General features: G+C 48.8%; 1 long non-coding RNA gene across 2 annotated transcripts in view; it reads right to left on the reverse strand.

Annotated features, from left to right (window-relative positions):
• Window positions 1–7,839, reverse strand: part of LOC141097526 (uncharacterized) — a 34,207-nt gene extending 26,368 nt beyond the window's left edge. The window contains exons 1-3 of one of the 2 annotated variants that reach the window (XR_012233981.1): window positions 7,799–7,836; window positions 7,651–7,724; window positions 7,327–7,446 (exon numbers count right to left, since the gene is read on the reverse strand). This is a non-coding gene — a long non-coding RNA (uncharacterized lncRNA). Of the gene's footprint in view, window positions 1–7,326; window positions 7,447–7,650; window positions 7,725–7,798 lie in introns of those variants that run through there. The other variant, XR_012233980.1, reaches the window with a different exon arrangement.
• Between the last annotated feature and the right edge of the window lie 455 nt (window positions 7,840–8,294).

Here is an 8,294-nt window from a genome sequence, read left to right on the forward strand (position 1 = left end):
GATGCCATAATCAGCACAACAATCCCACTTCTGTGCATGTACAGTCGCTACTCACAATTAGACATGAAGCTTTGCATGTGGACCAGGTGGAAAAGCAGGAATACATGAGAGAGGAAGATATTACCCAACCCAACCTCATCTAATCTGCTCAGCGCGCATTGGGTAACAATAAGAAGATGGAGGCTGAGGAGGAGGAGGAACAGGAGCTGTTGGCTAGCACAACAGAGGCTAGTACTTACACAAGCTTTGTCCCATCTCTCCTGTGTGGATATGCTGAGGATGGGAGGGAGGAGGAGGAGTAGATTGAGAGTAGTCATCATCGTGGAGACAGAGACGGGACCTTGACTGTAGAGACCTTGACTGTAGGGACTTTGGCACAAAAGTCCAACTTTATGTGCCGCTGCCTTTTCCGTGACTCTCGCTTTACATTCATCTTTGTCAAAAAAAATACTCATTTGCTCACCCTGCTAGACTCATGCTACAAGGACAACCTTGAATATTTCCCTCATGAAGCGGAGAGGTCTGCTAAAATGGTGCTACACCAGAGAGCCAATGTGGAAAATATGTTGAAAAAATTCCCATCAGACAACGCTAGCGGCAGGAGGCAAGCTTATGTGGCGCCCCTGAGGCTTCAGTCGCCACAGAGGTACTCCACCTTCTCCTAAGGTGTGGTACCCCACCATCCAGGTAGGGTGGGAACTCCCTTCCACATTTCAACACCTGCACCCCACACACAGGATTGTTCAGCAGGGACCCATCCATGCTTTATGCTGGAAAGGTCATAGGGTGCCTTTTGTGGTCCCTGGATTCGTAACATGAGAGGTGCTGGGGAGGCGGGTGGAGTTAGATATAAAAGAGAGGGAAGGTGTAGGATTACTGGTCAGTCCGCAGAAGAAGGCAGGCGGAGTAGGAGAGGACAGCCACTCGGTGAGGAGTGGGGATCCCTGGAAGAAGGGATGGAGGAAGGAGTGCTGCAGCTGCCCCAGTGAACTGGGCCAGCTGGCACCGGAAGGAAGAGAAGGAGAAAGAGATGTAGACTGGAGACTACATATTCCATAAGAGAGATAGAACAGATCGGAACGAAGGATAATAGAAGGACGGTGGGAAGCAGGTTGAGAAAGAGAGATAACCCTTCCAGACCAGAGCGCAAAGGCCGGGACCCGGTCCCCGAGGTTGATTGGACCTTTATGTCCGGCCACAGACACCGGAGGAGTAGTGAGCCACTAACGCCTTACACACACACTTCCATTTTTTACAATCAGTCAAAATCTGCCAGGTTTTGAAAAAAACGGATCCGCAATTTTTTTGTGCGGATCCGTTTTTTTTCCCCATTGACTTCCATTATTGGTGGATTTTGACGGATTGCCGTCCGTTGCATCCGTTTTTGTGCGGATCCGCCATAATGTTGCTGTCCGTCAACATCCTCAAAGATTTCCAAACGGAGCTTGCAACGTTTTTTTGGCCTCTCTCTCTCTCTCTCCCGGCCAGCTGTTCCTTTAAATTTCCTCATTTTGCGGATCCGTCAAAAAATGGATCCTGTGGCATCCGTTCACATCAGTTAAGAACGGATCCGCTTGTCCGCCTTTTTGGCGGATTTTAACTGACACAAAAAACTGAAGTGTGAAAGAGGCCTTACTCCCATCATAGACTTGGGACACAACAGCACTTGGATAGTGAGCCGGGACGCAGAGAGGAGTCCCCGAAGCAGGCTACAGCTATCTGTCATACAAGTAGAGACTAGGAACACCTAGAGAGAGGCATTCCAGGGTAACTAAGTACTGGAGTGCTTCGCACCTAAAGGCGCATTGGTGGAGTCGTTCAGTAAGGTACATGTTGGCAGAGTGTGGAGGGGAGAATCCTATCCTGCCTGGAGTTTGGCTGGGGCCCTGACCTGAAGAACACAGTGCAGAGGCAGACAGTTGTGTGAACTGCAAACAGTTTTGGAACCGCATACTCGGGTGTCCTCCAGTTATTCCAGCACCGCTACACCTGGGTACCAGCATCTATACCATTCTGCGCCTCTCCTCATCCATTGCACCTACACTGCCCTGGGACTATAGCTCCACCTGTGGGAAGCTACACCATCTTTGCTGCACCACACCATCAGTCCCAGTGGATCTGCACGCAGCGTTGGCTTAACATCTTGCTTTTAAAACACCACAGGTGGCGTCACAAACTATCTAAATAAACTATTACACTATTAACGTCACCGCCATTGATATTGGGCGCCCAGGGCCACGGACCGGGTCACTGCTGCTGTGACACATCCCCCTGACACCGGCCCGATACCGGGTACCCTGCTGTCCTGGGTGTGAGGGCGACCCAATTTTGGCGTCACGAACAGGATGACGAGACCCGATGCCATCGGGTTCTGTGTGCCTTGGATTTACAACTTTTGAAAATGTGCAAAAGACCAAATTTAATAGACTGTGACATGAATCTCAAAAATGGCTGCTGGCGTGGAGAAAAAGGGCGTGAAGAGATGGGAGGTCCTTAGAAACGACCGTGAAGAGTATTGGGCCTTCCCTGCCTGAATTACTATGTGACAGATGCATGGCCCACCCCCCGAGGGGTTCGTATACTGGCTTGGTATGGAGGCGCTGGAAGAAGACGCCACCCCCGGAAGGAGGGGCAGAGGAAGCCAGTGGCGAGCAGAAGGGCGGAGCAAGAAGAAGAACGCGAGAACGCCATTTTGGAGAGTGAGGGAAGGAGGCCTGCGGAGCGCGGGGAAATGAATCTCCCTGGCGCCATGGCTGACGGCTCCAACCCGAACTCCGGAATGAACCGCCAGCAACTAGAAGCTGAAATAGCTGAATTGATCGCCAGTCTGCAGCTGAGGAAGGAAGCCTTGGAGAAGCTGAGATGGCAGCACGCCCCGGTGGGGCCTACACCAGCGGTACCCCCTCCATCGGTACCTGCCGCTACCACACCGGACTGTCCCCAGGCAGCGCTAATCTACACGTCTACCCTGACTGTGCGGCTGGGTTCCGCCTGCCCGAAGGAGTTACCGGAGGACCCAGGAGTGGAAGCAGAGCTCACGCCCGGACCTGACGCGGCTGTGCAGGTCCCCGCAGAGACCCCTGCGGATCCGGGGCCACCATCCGCTCCATCACCACCTGCAGCGGAGCAGAGGCCGCACCGCCAGGAGACCCCAGGTATGTCGGATGTTCCTCAACCTGGGAAGGCCCTGAGGTGTACCGCAGTTGCAGCGGCTGGCCAAGTCACCCTGGATCTGGTCTGGGACCGGGATGCTGGTGCCGTGGGTGATAGCAGGTCCCGGGAAGAGTGGGAGAAAGAAGAGAGTTGGGCAGGATGTCGGGACACTATTCGACAGCTGGCAGCGGAATATCGGGAGAGGGAGCAGAGAAAGCAGGCTGTGCTGGGCCCGGATCTGGCCCAGAAGGAGAGGGCCCGTGCTGGGTATCATCATGGTCCCCGGGATGCAGCTGGATGGGGGCAGGTGCTGAATGTAAACCGAGAAGGGGTTCGGATTTATTGTGGACCCCAAAAGAATTAGCCACCTGTTCTTTAACTGGCAGGACGTGGCGCCCCATCTGAGGAGGGGGCATCCTGATAGAGACCTGCAGCCTGGGGAGTATGTGACCTTCACCCGGCATGAAAGATTCCGGGGGTGGTACGCCCTGAATATCCGCCGTATTCCGGAGGAGTTTATCCAAAGGTACAAGCCAAAGAGACCTGTTGCTGCCCCTCCACCCACCGTTACTACTCAGTCTGCTCAGGTACCTGATTCTAGGAACCAGGCTGCTCTTGTATCACCTCCAGTTCGACAGCCCAAACCAAAGATCCCTGGCTTAACACCTTGGGAAGAGGAGTACTTGAGAATTGCCAACGACTACTTGGAATCTGGTAGCCATTAAAACACTTTACAAATCTCGTTACCCAGGAGGGTTTGTTTGCATCAGTTGTGCTTGTTGTTTTGCTATCATGTTTTTCCGGTAGCACTTTTGTTGCCCTGCTTTTGATTGGCAGCGTTTTTCTACATTTGGAACTGAGGAGATCATGAACGCTGTATGATCCAAAACTTTTATTGTAAATAGTTTGCACCTCTTTAGGTGCCCTTTCTTGGTTTTACATATAAAGAGACTCTTTGCGAAGATAATGTTTTGGCATGGACACTTTTCGAAGAGTGATGTCTGCCACACAAAAGGTTGATACATAAAATGAGAACAATGGGGTTAGGGGAAAATATGTGTAGGTAGGTGAAGAGCTGGCTCAGGGATAGGAAACAAAGGGTGGTTATTAATGGAGCACACTCGGACTGGGTCACGGTTAGCAGTGGGGTACCACAAAGGTCAGTTTTGGTCACGTTTCTTTTTAACATATTTATTAATGACCTTGTAGGGGGCATAGAGAGTAGAATTTCAATATTTGCAGATGACACTAAACTCTGCAGGGTAATCAATACAGAGGAGGACAATTTTATATTACAGGAGGATTTATGTAAACTAGAAGCTTGGGCTGATAAATGGCAAATGAGCTTTAATAGGGATAAATGTAAGGTCATGCACTTGGGTAGAACGAACAAGATGTATAATTATGTGCTTAATTGTAAAACACTGGGCAAAACAGTCACTGAAAAAGACCTGGGCGTATGGGTGGACGACAAACTCACATTTAGCGGCCAGTGTCAGGCAGCTGCTGCAAAGGCAAATAAAATAATGGAATGCATTAAAAGAGGCATAGATGTTCATGAGGAGAACATAATTTTACCTCTATATAAGTCACTAGTGCGACCACACTTAGAATACTGTGTACAGTTCTGGTCTCCGGTGTATAAGAAAGACATAGCTGAACTGGAGCGGGTGCAGAGAAGAGCGACCAAGGTTATTAGGGAACTAGGGGGTCTGCAATACCAAGACAGGTTATTACACTTGGGGTTATTTAGTTTGGAGAATCGAAGGCTTAGGGGTGATCTTATTACAATGTATAAATATATGCGGGGACAATACCAAGAGCTTTCTAATGATCTTTTTACTCTTAGACCTGTGACGAGGACAAGGGGGCATCCTCTACGTCTGGAGGAAAAAAGGTTTAAGCATACTCACAGACGCGGATTCTTTACTGTAAGAGCAGTGAGACTATGGAACTCTCTGCCATATGATGTTGTAATGAGTGATTCCCTACTAAAATTTAAGAAGGGACTGGATGCCTTTCTTGAAAAGTATAATATTACAGGGTATATACACTAGTTTCCTTAATATTGCGTTGATCCAGGGAGCTAGTCTGATTGCCGTATGTGGAGTCGGGAAGGAATTTTTTTCCCCAATGTGAAGCTTACTGTTTGCCACATGGGTTTTTTTTGCCTTCCTCTGGATCAACATGTTAGGGCAAGTTAGGATAGGATATTGGTTGAACTAGATGGACTTAAAGTCTCCCTTCAACCTTAATAACTATGTTACTATGTTACCTCAAGGGACACTGCAAGAAATCCCGGCTGGGAGCAGTGTTCAGCACTTTGCAAGAATCTTTGAATGTTTTATGATAACGTATCTGATAATGTTGTGTCTTATGAAAAGTAAATGTCTTTTATAGCATGTTTGATACAGAAAATTAGAAAAGTTTTGAGATAGAATGTGAGAATTGAATAAAGAATAAAGAATTGAAAGTGACAGGTGACAGGCCAAGTACAGATGGTCAGTGTCTTGCGTCCAGTAGAAAGAGAGAGAAAGAATAATTGCAATTTGAACTAGGAATTGCACTTAAAGAAAATTTTTGATGCTAAGATTGGAAGTTAGCCTGTTTGTAGCGTTTAAGAACTGTGCCTCCTACATTAGGAAGATTAGATAAGTATTGTTAAACAGCATTTAAAATTTTTGTGTGTTCCTGTATTGTACTTTTGCTGTCTTGCAGCCCGCGGAGTGCCGTGTATAACGGGGGGGTATGTGGCGCCCCTGAGGCTTCAGTCACCACAGAGGTACTGCACCTTCTCCTAAGGTGTGGTACCCCACCATCCAGGTAGGGTAGGAACTCCCTTCCACATTTCAACACCTGCACCCCACACACAGGATAGTTCAGTAGGGACCCATCCATGCTTTATGCTGGAAATGTCATAGGGTGCCTTTTGTGGTCCCTGGCTTCGTAACACGAGAGGTGCTGGGGAGGCGGGTGGAGTTAGATATAAAAGAGAGGGAAGGTGTAGGATTACAGGTCAGTCCACAGAAGAAGGCAGGCGGAGTAGGAGAGGACAGCCACTTGGTGAGGAGTGGGGATCCCTGGAAGAAGGGATGGAGGAAGGAGTGCTGCAGCTGCCCCAGTGAACTGGGCCAGCTGGCACGGGAAGGAAGAGAAGGAGAAAGAGACGTAGACTGGAGACTACATGTTCCATAAGAGAGATAGAACAGATCGGAACGAAGGAGAATAGAAGGACGGTGGGAAGCAGGTTGAGAAAGAGAGATAACCCTTCCAGTCCAGAGCGCAAAGGCCGGGACCCGGTCCCCGAGGTTGATTGGACCTTTATGTCCGGCCACAGACACCGGAGGAGTAGTGAGCCACTAATGCCTTACTCCCATCATAGACTTGGGACACAACAGCACTTGGATAGTGAGCCGGGATGCAGAGAAGAGTCCCCGAAGCAGGCTACAGCTGTCTGTCATACAAGTAGAGACTAGGAACACCTAGAGAGAGGCATTCCAGGGTAACAAAGTACTGGAGTGCTTCGCACCTAAAGGCGCATTGGAGGAGTCGTTCAGTAAGGTACATATTGGCGGAGTGTGCCTGACCTGGAGGTTAGCTGGGGCCCTGACCTGAAGAACACAGTGCGGAGGCAGGCAGTTGTGTGAACTGCAAACAGTGAGTAAAGCTTTGGAACCGCATACTCTGGTGTCCTCCAGTTATTCCAGCACCGCTACACCTGGGTACCAGCATCTATACCATTCTGCGCCTCTCCTCATCCATTGCACCTACACTGCCCTAGGACTACAGCTCCACCTGTGGGGAGCTACACCATCTTTGCTGCACCACACCATCAGTCCCAGTGGATCTGCGGGCAGCGTTGGCTTAACATCTTGCTTGCCAAACACCACAGGTGGCGCCACGAGCTATCTAAATAAACTATTACACTATTAACATCACCGCCATTGATATTGGTTGCCCAGGGCCACGGACCGGGTCACTGCTGCTGTGACACATCCCCCTGACACCGGCCCGGTAAGGGGTACCCCGCTGCCCTGGGTGTGAGGGCGACCCACTTACTTGCCCAGCCAAGAAGGAGACGTGAAGGAAACACACATCTGGGGCAGGGGTACACTGTCAAAGACGTGGTCCATGTAGTCTAATTCACCGCACACTCAAATAGATTTCATGCGAATTAATGTCAATTTTATTATAAACAAATATGTGGGAGCCAAACAAGAATATATAGCATATCTAGCAGAAGCGATATAAACACGACGTTTCGGCTCAGCCAGAGCCTTTATCACTTTATCGCTGTAAATATAAAAGAAATATATCAGACATGTACAGGGAGAAACAAATCAAATAAAGTGCAGCACCATAAATAAAAAAAATTATCCCAGTGAATAACAATGACAAATATACAGTACACATATGTACATAAGATCACAGTAGTATGCAGTGAAGCATAGTAAACTGGTACCGTACTAAGTTAATGATAAGGAGAGAAGGGATTACCTTAATCCAGAGCTGGATCTTAAGTAGGGTGCAGAAAGGAGAATAGAACTCCCCAAAATGCCCAAGAAAGGTGGCTGAAAGGAATAGTCAGATAGTTAGCTTCTATGTGCAGTTGCTATAAATCATGACCAAATAAACCCTATAGTACCTGATGTTGCTGCGCTGTCGTTGCAATGGGTAACACACTAATGCTGCTAGGAATCTGTAAAAAATGATATATATAAAAAATGGGTTGCCATTGTCACAATAAGTGCGGCCATTTAGTCAAAAAAGCGCTGCTTAGTCAGGGAATAAAAGCGCTGCCAGCGGTGTATAGAATACCTGGTGATATGCTTGTATAAAGCGGCGCTCCCGCGCCTGGCTGTAATGGCGGCATGCACATGCTGTCAGCGTTGAGCATCTTTTATATGTATGTCCCGGGGGCAGCGTCAGGCAGGAAGTGAGGAGTCCGGCCCGGAAGTGACGTCGCGCTGTTGTTATGTTAGTACTGCGCAGGCTCAGAGGCTGCGTTGTTGAACTGAATGAATGTGTGGGTTTTCAGGGTAACAATTAAACAGAAAGCACAGCAGCGTCTTGGTGGTAGAACAGCCTCAGCACACGCTTAAATAGAAACCTCATGTAAGATGGGCATATACATAGAACAA

Source organism: Dendrobates tinctorius, unplaced genomic scaffold, assembly GCF_039654945.1.
Source record: "Dendrobates tinctorius isolate UK_male_01 unplaced genomic scaffold, ASM3965494v1 ptg000084l, whole genome shotgun sequence".
Classification (NCBI taxonomy): domain Eukaryota; kingdom Metazoa; phylum Chordata; class Amphibia; order Anura; family Dendrobatidae; genus Dendrobates; species Dendrobates tinctorius.